A 10,239-nucleotide genomic window follows, 5' to 3' on the forward strand; every position below is an offset into this window, starting at 1 on the left:
CTTAGCTTTTCATGTGTAGAATTCCTCCCTTACATGTGACACATACCCTACCTTTAATGTATCACCCCTTTCATTTGCATGTTGCTCTTTATGAAATACTTCACATCTATGAACTGTAGAGTTTTCACTGAAATTCTCTAAATGTTCTATCCATACAAAAATACACATACATACAGACTCACACACCCACACACTTTCAACTAGTATTATGAAGGATGCATATAGAGTGATCATTTCAGTAGAAAGCTTTTACCCAGTGGCGGCTGGTGACTTCAAATCAAAGGGGGGCTACTGGAGACATATGAATGGGTGGGGCCAGTGAGAAGGGGTGTGGTCAACCAGAAAGGGGTAGAGCTATGCTCAAAACCACAATAACTGGGACTTTAATTAAATACACTGTCCTGGGTGCCAAACCATCATTATGAGAGTCCAATCAAGACAAAATGAAGTGGAGTAGAAAAAAAATATTTAAAAAAATTTCACTGCATTGACTATATGACAGCTTACTTAATATCTAGATGGAAACAAAAAGGTTGTGAGACATGAAAAAATAAATTACTTTTTCATTTTAAATACATTACTGGAATGCCACTCAAAATCAAGCATAAAAAACAAGCAGTCAACAACATGCATTTTCTGAATAGTAAGCATAAATCAACAGTATAAAAATATGACAGAAAACCAGAACATTCTGCAAAATCAAGGACAGATGAAAAGCCATGACTGTACTTGTGTGCGCCTACCTTGGATGGAGGGAAACTCTCCCTGCACACTTACACTGCATAACTGCTCCTTGCCTTGCTTGGACACATCCAAAGTCACTAGATGGGGAGTGGAGTACAACAAGTATGTCACAATTTGAAATGTCTCTGGCTGACGGTGATGGCCCTGACACATTTATCATACTCTCAACCTCAGAGCAACAGCATTCTAGTAAAAAAAAAAAAAGTTAAAACTTAACTGTCATTAGTGGACACTATGAAAGCCAGCTGACATGGCATATTGTGCAGTCCCTTAAGATGTATGCATGTATAATAACTCTAAACCTGTAAGGATTCATGGAGCCTTGGGCAAGGTCTTCCTTTAGAAGTGCCAGTAGTAACTATCTGTTTAACAAAATAGATAGTATGGGGAACAGTCTAAGATATACATTATTCGGAATCGATAATAGATCAGAACCTAAAGTCTGGCAAAAAAGTAGACTATGTTGCATCTAAAACAAATCAAGAACTCAGAATGCTGAATAAATCTAAACATATCTTACAGAGAAAGCTTAGATAGATAGTAACCATCCTTTGTTATGCTCTGGCCTATTATATTCATCTTCTATTCTGACCAGCATCTGACAATTCCAATAGAACTGTGGATATGCTGCCAACTTTGCTAATAAAATCCATCACCGTGCTACTCAACAAATGATCAGCTGCCTGGAATTAAAGCACACATTAAGTCTTTCCTAGTTAAAGACAGCATGCAACATAATACATAAATCTGTCAGATAATGAACATTTGCAAATTTAACTGTAATATACAACTCATTAACATATCTAAAATGGCAATATCAAAATCTAATAGAAAAATAAGATCATATAATCTTTACAACATATATGTGGCAAAACTTTGAAATTCAATACCTCTACATCTATGCACTGAATCACATCATAAGACATTTGTAAATAAACTCAAGATATAGCTAATGCCCACTTGGAACTGCAGTTGTACGTAACTTTGATCACATTAATAAAGTGTACATTACTAACACAAGATATGCCCTTTTGTATTAAACTACTCCAAATGTCAACTACCGCACCACTCATCTGCCTATTTCTTCTACATTAACCTTATTACCGCTTTCCCCTGCACTAACTCCTCCTTACCTCCTCAGTTTTTCCACATCACCATTTAATTCTTATGCTAGAATAATTACACAAAACTCTCACATCATGCTAGCATACCTATCTTGTAATTCTATCTGACAGTTACTTACTTAAACACTGATGGAACTTCAAGGAACCAGTTAGTACAGCTGAGCCTACAACAAAACTTATATCGGCAATATATAAGCATCTCCCATCACATTAATAGACACAAAACACGTAAAGCAATAATACATGCAAAATGGTATACTAGTAAATTCGTGATAACAAAACAGTAAGATCACGGTAAGAATGTTGGAACTTGTAGCATGTGAGGTCAGTAACCTTTGCCAAACCAGTAAAATGTTTAACACGATGTATCGATCAGTAGAAAAACATTAATGCAACAAGCCAGTGTGTTAAAAAGAAACAACAGAGTGTGAAAAGCAGATTAAAACAACATGTTTCAGACTCATTTACATCTGCAAAAAAAAAAAAAAAAAAAAAACAGTAATTCAATAAACAGGTTTCCTTTAAGTCCCCACCATTCTTCCAAACATCCACACTTTAGCACACTTTCAGTACCAACTGCATTACTCCAAGTGATAACTGCACCACGATATTAACTGACACATGACTCTCTGTAATTGTGACTACTGACCTCAAGGACTTTAACACGAAGTGAAATTAGTAATCAAGTCAACTTTTTCCTTCTCTGAAGTAACTCTCTGTAATGAAAGTGCAAGCCAAAAAGCAAACAAACGATGTTTCAGCAACGGTTGCAACCAATTAAAGAAGTACTGTGCTACAGCTACTACTGATTTGTTTCTCACTCTCTTTTTCGGGAAAACAGAGAGAACCAATCAGTAGCCATCCAGTCATCCACATCACGTACGTGACTGCGTATGTGGCAGTCCGATCCCCTTCACCTTTACTGTGTGGTTAAACTGCATAAACTTCTGGGCATCACACTGATGCCTTCTCTCCTTAATGTGGACTGCTTTTACAGCAGTCCAGATTTACAGAAACTTAATTAAAAAAAAAAAAAAAAAAAATGGAACTTGCCAAGCATGTGCAGTTCGAGTTCTGGGACTTTGCGAGTTAGTCGGACTCACCTGGAGCACTGCAGCCAGTAAATGTTAATTAATTTATAACTATTTTATTCTTCACGTCTGGGGGGGGCTACAGTCCTGCAGTCCAATGGCATAAGCCACCACTGCCTTTGCCATTTCAGTTTCTGAACTCTGCACAGCTCCACTGCACTCTGTTTTTTCAAGACATGCAGTATAAGGAACCACACACATTACGGCATATGAGGTCCCAGAACTGCCTGTACAGATGATTACAGTGCTCTGCTTTGTGCTAAGAATATTTCCCCATTCAGTCTGCTGCACCCTCTAGTCCTCATGATCATTTGTCTATTTTAACTTCACTAAGAATACTTTCTGCTAGATAGTCCGTCACCAGTTCTCCTAACAGTACCTCCTTAACCCAGTGTAAGCTTCCCATAGATGCATTATTGTACACATGGTTTGCTTAACTGTTAACCATACTACAGAAGCATATTCAGTCAACACAAGAAAACCAACTAGGATTCAACCAACACACTTTGATGTGTGGGGGGAGGCAAATCTCCTCCATACTCCCCACATAAGAGACACTATGTGCCCCCCTATCTAACAAATTTCAAGTTCACCAAACCTTACAGGAAGTTGGAATAAGCATTAGTGAAGCTGTTATGTCATATTTTCATCCTAATTTCTTTGGTTCTGTTTGTGAGCCATTCTGCTATCCAGCAGGTAACATAGGGATCAACATGTACTGGGATAGTTTATCTTGGATACCTGTGTGTGTGCTGGTGTTGAATGTTTTTTTCAAGGCCAAGAAATGCTGTTTGTATTGAACTGCCTTTATCTATTGCTTCAGTAACCTTCGCAAAGTCAACAATGTTAAGGAGGTAGGAACTGCCCTTGAAAAATCCAAATTGGCTTGGGTTGAGAGATTGCAGGTTACCTATGTACATATTTTTTAATTCCATAATGATCTTTTCCACAACCTTACAGATGAGGTGAATCTAAAATTCCTGGGTCCATTGACACTCCACCTTTGTGCAAGTTGATGACAGTTGCTATCCTCCATTCATCTGGCACAAAGCCTGTTTGGAGGTTGACATTGAATAATCTTTGTAGACTATCTGACAGGTCTTATTAAAGGGTAACATGTAAGCAGACCAATATGTAATCCAGCCCCATAGAAACAGTGTTCTTGGCCTTGAATAGTGTCTTGAGGATTTCACTACGGGAAATTTGAGGGAAGTGTAGATGCTGGTATGAGATCTAGGGCTGACAGGGAGAAGGAGCTGAACTCAGATCTAAATTTATCTTCTAGTAGATTGGCTATGACCTCTGGATCTCTGTATGTGGCATCATTTACTTTTAGCTCTTTACAGTGCTGGGCATTGTTTCTAAGGTTTCTGACACAGTTAAAGAAGGCTTTGTGGTTGTCCTTTGCCTGGGTGGCAGTTTTTACCTCATATCTGGATTTGGTTCATTTGATCATGTTTCAGACTTCCCTGCTAAGTTTAGAAAGTGCTTTTTCTTTTTTGCATCTTGAGAATTACAATTTTTATATGCAATGACTTCTTTCTTTTATTATACATCCTGTTTGAGTTCCACTGCATGATTTACTTTTGAATTTGTCATTTTATGTACTTTGGAGGGGGAAATATGCAGCTATTCAGATGCATAGCATTTGGCAGTAAAGGATTCCACACAAGCTGTGGGAATCATCAAGTTGGAAGGGGATGTTAAATTTAGCGTGGTCTTTACTCAGTTTCATTAGACTAGCCTTGGCATAATCTTTGAAAACGGACATATTGGAGGCTGCTTCTGACTGGTGAATGTGACTGATCTGTGGTCCAATCTAGTCAGTGAGGGAGTTACAACTGGTAGGGAGCAGAGCTGTCCCATACTGGTGACGGCCAAGTCCAGGATTTTATTACCCCTGGTTGAGGTGTGGAACAACTGGTCCAGAGAGTTTGTATTGATGATGTTCAATCATAGTATAGGCATGAGAAGGTGTCACAGCTTTGTGTAGCTAACAGGGTGATGTATGTGTCCATACAGCCAAAGGCTTCTGCAGCAGTGAGAATGATGTTGTATGTGTCTATACAGCTAAAAGCTACTCCAGCAGTGAGAATGATGAACACTTAACATTTGTATAGTGTGCACCTCTTATGAAAGGTCTAAGATAAGAACAGGCCATGTCAGAAATATTTTCTGCAGCTAGATTGTATTCAGGGTTAAGATTAGCTAATGACTTCCTGTAAGTGAGTTTCAAAGACATGTGTCTGGAGCCTTCCTCCCTGGGCCTTGCCTGAAAATTGGCTTTGTTCCAAGTAGTACTTTTCCGGTAAACAAATAATAAATAAATAATGCACATCCTGTTGTTTTATAAATTTAGTACACCATAAATACAATGCAATCTAATACAGTTCAAATTTAATCTTCAAGTTAGTAGTTGCCAAACTTTTGAAGGAGGGTGAATAAACTTGAAAGTTCTTTGTTAGGGTTTATGATGGATGCTACAAGATCACTACCAAAAAACAACGAGTTAAGTTTCCTATATAAGGGTAAGTAGTTGACTGTAAGAGACAGACTCATTTGTTGTTCTAAATGTTTAAGCTGAAGGGCAAAATATATTTCTGTTAGTAGTACCTTGGTGTCATTCCTATTTAAGACCACAAGTAAGAGAGAGCATTTGCCACTGACACTGATTCGATCCCTGGTTCCTCAAAATATATGTCTTTCAAACCGTCTATAAAGTGGAAAGTCATTTTTTAATTTTAACAATAAAATCCAAACTGACAAATAACTTTCTTCTCAGCATCTCAGCTGACTTTTAGAAGAATTTTATCATCTCTGGATGGTGAATGAAATAACTAAAGATATTATTCTTGACATTACATCTAATTCTAAAATGATATTGATGTCTTATGCTAATATTATTTGTTCTTTGACTGTCATTTTCAGCTCATCCCCAAACTTATAAAGTAATATAGGAGGTGGATAAACAGATTCATGCTATCAGAGGAGTTCAGACTGCTCTCTGTAATGGAATCCATCTACTTCTACTGATACAATTATTACCTTTACAATCACTAACACCTTATTGCCACTGCTACCTCATTTTCTTTCCACCTTTATATACTACAGCTCCCACCAGCACGTATTCCTTCCCTAAAATCTTTTCCTTCCTTTTTTCTCACTATTTAACCATAATGGTTCCCTACTGAAATGGCAGGTCTCGAAACGCCAGGTGCAGACAATATGGGGAAAAAAAGACTGAAAATCCAAGAGAAGCAAATCTCAAAGGTGGCTCTTCTCCTTTAAACTTCCTTTTTCCAATGGTGCAAGCCCCTCAACACCTCCTAAACTTATATATACCAACTAAGATCGCCATACCTCAGAGAAAAGTAAATATTCCAAGAAACGGCTGTTTCGGACTTACTATGTTTAAGTCCGCTCATTCGGCCATTCATTTATCATGTTTTGGGAATCACTGTAACTGTTTAAAAAATGTGCTAAGTCAGATTCAGTATGTTGGAGATGGAACTTAGTAAGGGGCTGTTGTCAAGCAGGTATACTAATGCTGAACTTCAGGTCATGATTCAAAATGAGATCTTGCTACTGTTCAAATGCTATACTTTTTTAGAAATTAAGAGACTCACATTCCACAGAAGATACTGAAGCTGTATGACCTTTTCTAGCATCTGATGTGCCACGCTCCTCCTTTGATCTTAAGGATGCTGCCATATGTGTGTGTGTGTGTGTGTGTGTGTGTATGTATATATATGTGTGTGTATATATATATATATATATATATATATATATATATATATATATATATATATAGAGAGAGAGAGAGAGAGATTCACTTCATAATCTTGAAATACTGAAACATCGAATTTCAGTATCTTGAAACTATGAAACCGAATCCACAAAATCCCGAAAATACAAAACCCTGAGCCCAAAACCACAAAATGCAAAACACCAAACAAACCGCATAGACTACACCATACATACACAACACCCACATCACAACATAAACAAACAAAAACTACACACATACACAACTCCCCCCTACTTATATATACTAACTCAGAGATAGCACAAACAGGAAACAAAAGCAAACTCACACACGCACATTCTCCAGTCCCTCAGACACGCATCAAACATATCAGCACACTCAAACACACTCTAACCCCCACTCAAATACCTTAGAAAACACTCACTTATCTGACAAAACACCTAGATCCACACACAGCACCGCGCACCATAAACACACAATCCCGGACGTCAAGTAGCGTAAGGCCATAACCGCGAATTCGAGATATTTGAATTTGTGATTATGAGCTTTCGCCATAACAGTAGGAGTTTATAATGTATAAAAATTGGTATAAGCCAGTTCACCCCTACTTAACAATATATTATTAACTCTAGGTATAAAGTAAGGTTAGTGCAACTCAGCAAAATGCCTTGTTAGGCCTGCATTCTCTTAACCAATCCTTTTGGTGAAGTTAGCGTAAGCAACTTGGAGGTCAGCAGAGAAATATATGCACATTAATATGTAAAAAATAACAATAATGAGTTACAAAACTAATTACAACCCTCTTACAAGCTTTGCCTTTTATTTTTTATCTATTTGTTTTACCTGAATTGAAAGTCCTCATGCTGTATCTTGGTTAGCCATCTTTCTTCTTAAAGTACAACGGCAGTGCAGTGCAACAAAAGATACCGGAATAAAATGAACATTTCCAAAGCCAAAAATATAAGAATATTATATTTGACAGGTGAATATTCAGTATGCATGCATATCTGGTTAACTTTGTGAAATAAAAAGGTATGGAAGGGCTTTAATGATTACCTCAGTAAAGTGTTACACATATGTTAAATGCATGTATTTCACAGAAAGAAACAAAGCACTGAGCATTGCAGAATCTATGTTGAATACAGAAAATGTTAGGAAACAGACAATGTAACCTAAACAAGTGCTGCACAGTCGGAGTTTCACTAAAATGGGGAAAAATAAGAAAATAAGTTAATCCTTGTACAACATCTGATTGTTCAGGTATCAGCCTCAGACAACCTCAGATGTGTTGCCGATCTATTCAAGTGTTGTCCAGTGACCTGACAAGTAACATAAGGTCACACCTAACTGATTAAGCAAAAGTTTAATTCAGGACACTGATAACAGTCAGATCAACAATGCACTGCATGCTGCTCAGATCAGTTTTATGTCTCGTTCACGTTTATTACTCATTGTTATGGTGATAAGTGTATGGCAAGAGGTCTTGTCTGTTGGTGGCAGGTTTGAGAATTGAATATAGTAACTTTTTTCTAAGTGGCATTAATACCGGATATGTAGCAGTAATACAGCCAGCTCTAGAAGAAGAGATTTGCCACCATTACCTGATCTCAAAGCAGAACTTTGTTCTCGTTTCACCATTTAATGAGAACCTTGAAACATTATACTATTTTTTGAAGTACTTTGTGTGTACAACTCTGCAACAATAACATCAATGTCAGTCTCTCCTGTAATTTAATGTTTCTGCTCTGGCCATTTTAAGTGTGATTACATTACAACTGCACTGTTAGTGAACACAGATGTAAGCCACACTGCAATTTGTGTGTGTGTGTGTGTGCTTTATTACATACAGTAAAAAATTTACTTTTATTCGTATGCTAAGGCTGAAAATATTGGGTGGATTTCTCTCCTTACATTAAATATCAATTGACTTTTCTGTACAGTGCATGTCTTCAGAAGACATTAGTTGTTGTTGTTTGCCTTTCGGCTTTTTCCCAGTAAGGGGTCGCCACAGCAAAACTCCGGTCCGCTAATGATTGGTAGTAGATTTTTACGAAACGCCGAGGTGCCAGCTCGATGCCCAACCTTCAATGAAGGCACGTACATTTACACACGCATGTCTTTCGAACGCTACCCAACCACGGGGAGGACATGCAGACTCCACACAGAAGGCACTCCCAAGCCAAGCCGAGAACTGAACGGGAGAATCTCTTGCTGTGAGCGTAATGGCCATTATATACTGGCAATTTACCCATTCTGCTGATGTGAGCTATTTCTACACTTGAAAATAAGTCTTGCTGCTTTATTTACTGCACGTTAAAAATTTGGACAGGAATAAAAACAATTCCCCACCTTCCTGTAATTGAATGGTTCCATGTTATTTCAAACCAGTGTTCCTCTTGGTTACTTATTATAGTAGCAGAAGGTGTAAAGAGCTGGCAATGTTAGTAGAAGCTGTAGTTAGCCCACTAAAATATTTTTACTGATGATTGCACAGGTGCATGTTTACAGACAGCTGCTATTTTTGTTAGCTTATATATTTCCATAGACAGTACAGTGTTATGTACCACTTTATTTCAGTTTTTGTATCTGGTTTATTTTGAAAGCCTGGAGTTTTGAATACCAAAAACCTTCACATGGTAGATTTAGTAAGCCCAGGTGAGTGCTTGATATTAATTTCTATCTATGGAACTGAGTGTTTGGTCATACATCTGTTCTGCTGAACCTTCAGTGATCCACTGTGCACCTGAAACATTCAGATTTTCCTGCATGTTGTACTCTGACTACAACAGGAGTAGATTAACCATGTACCAGTATTCCAAAACACAAAAACAGCACCAAAAGTAAAAAACGACCAATGGAACCACAACACTTGTTGAACACCGATTTATTGAAGTAAAGCGCTTTTCGTCTCCACAATAGTAGACTTCCTCAGACCGATCACGAGTGTTGTGGTTCCAGTGGTCATTTTTTACTTTCATGTACCAGTATTAATAACTAGTTAAACACTAGCCACACCTTTCCTGCTTAGCTATATTAGCCCTTGTTTTAGCTCTACTTATCAACTTTTGAGAATGCTGGTGATGCAGATTCCCTAGGCTAAAGAAAAGTAAGCCAACATTGTTAGGCTGCATCACTCATTGTTTATTTAAAACTTGGATGCAAGCACTCTGACAGCCAAGAAATACTTCTTTAGTTATGTAGTCTGGCCATGTAATCAGATCTGTAGGTTACAGAGACTCAAATAATAATTCTCCCAATTCCACCAATCTGCTGTATGTTTGTCCAGTATATTCCTGAATTTCATCAGTGCTTTCTTTGCCACAACCTCCTCAGGAAGGCCGTCCCATGTACTCACTCTTATATTTTGAGGGTTTTACCACCTACCATCCCATGACTAGCTTCCAATATATCTACATACTGCATCATCTTGCTCACATATGTCTCTTCAGATAAATACTAACCTATTGGACATAAATTCATTTTCATTCAGTGTGCCCCTGTGAATTACTGTGCA

This window comes from Protopterus annectens, chromosome 16.part0 (genome assembly GCF_019279795.1).
Source record: "Protopterus annectens isolate FY-2018-M chromosome 16.part0, PAN1.0, whole genome shotgun sequence".
NCBI lineage: Eukaryota > Metazoa > Chordata > Ceratodontiformes > Protopteridae > Protopterus > Protopterus annectens.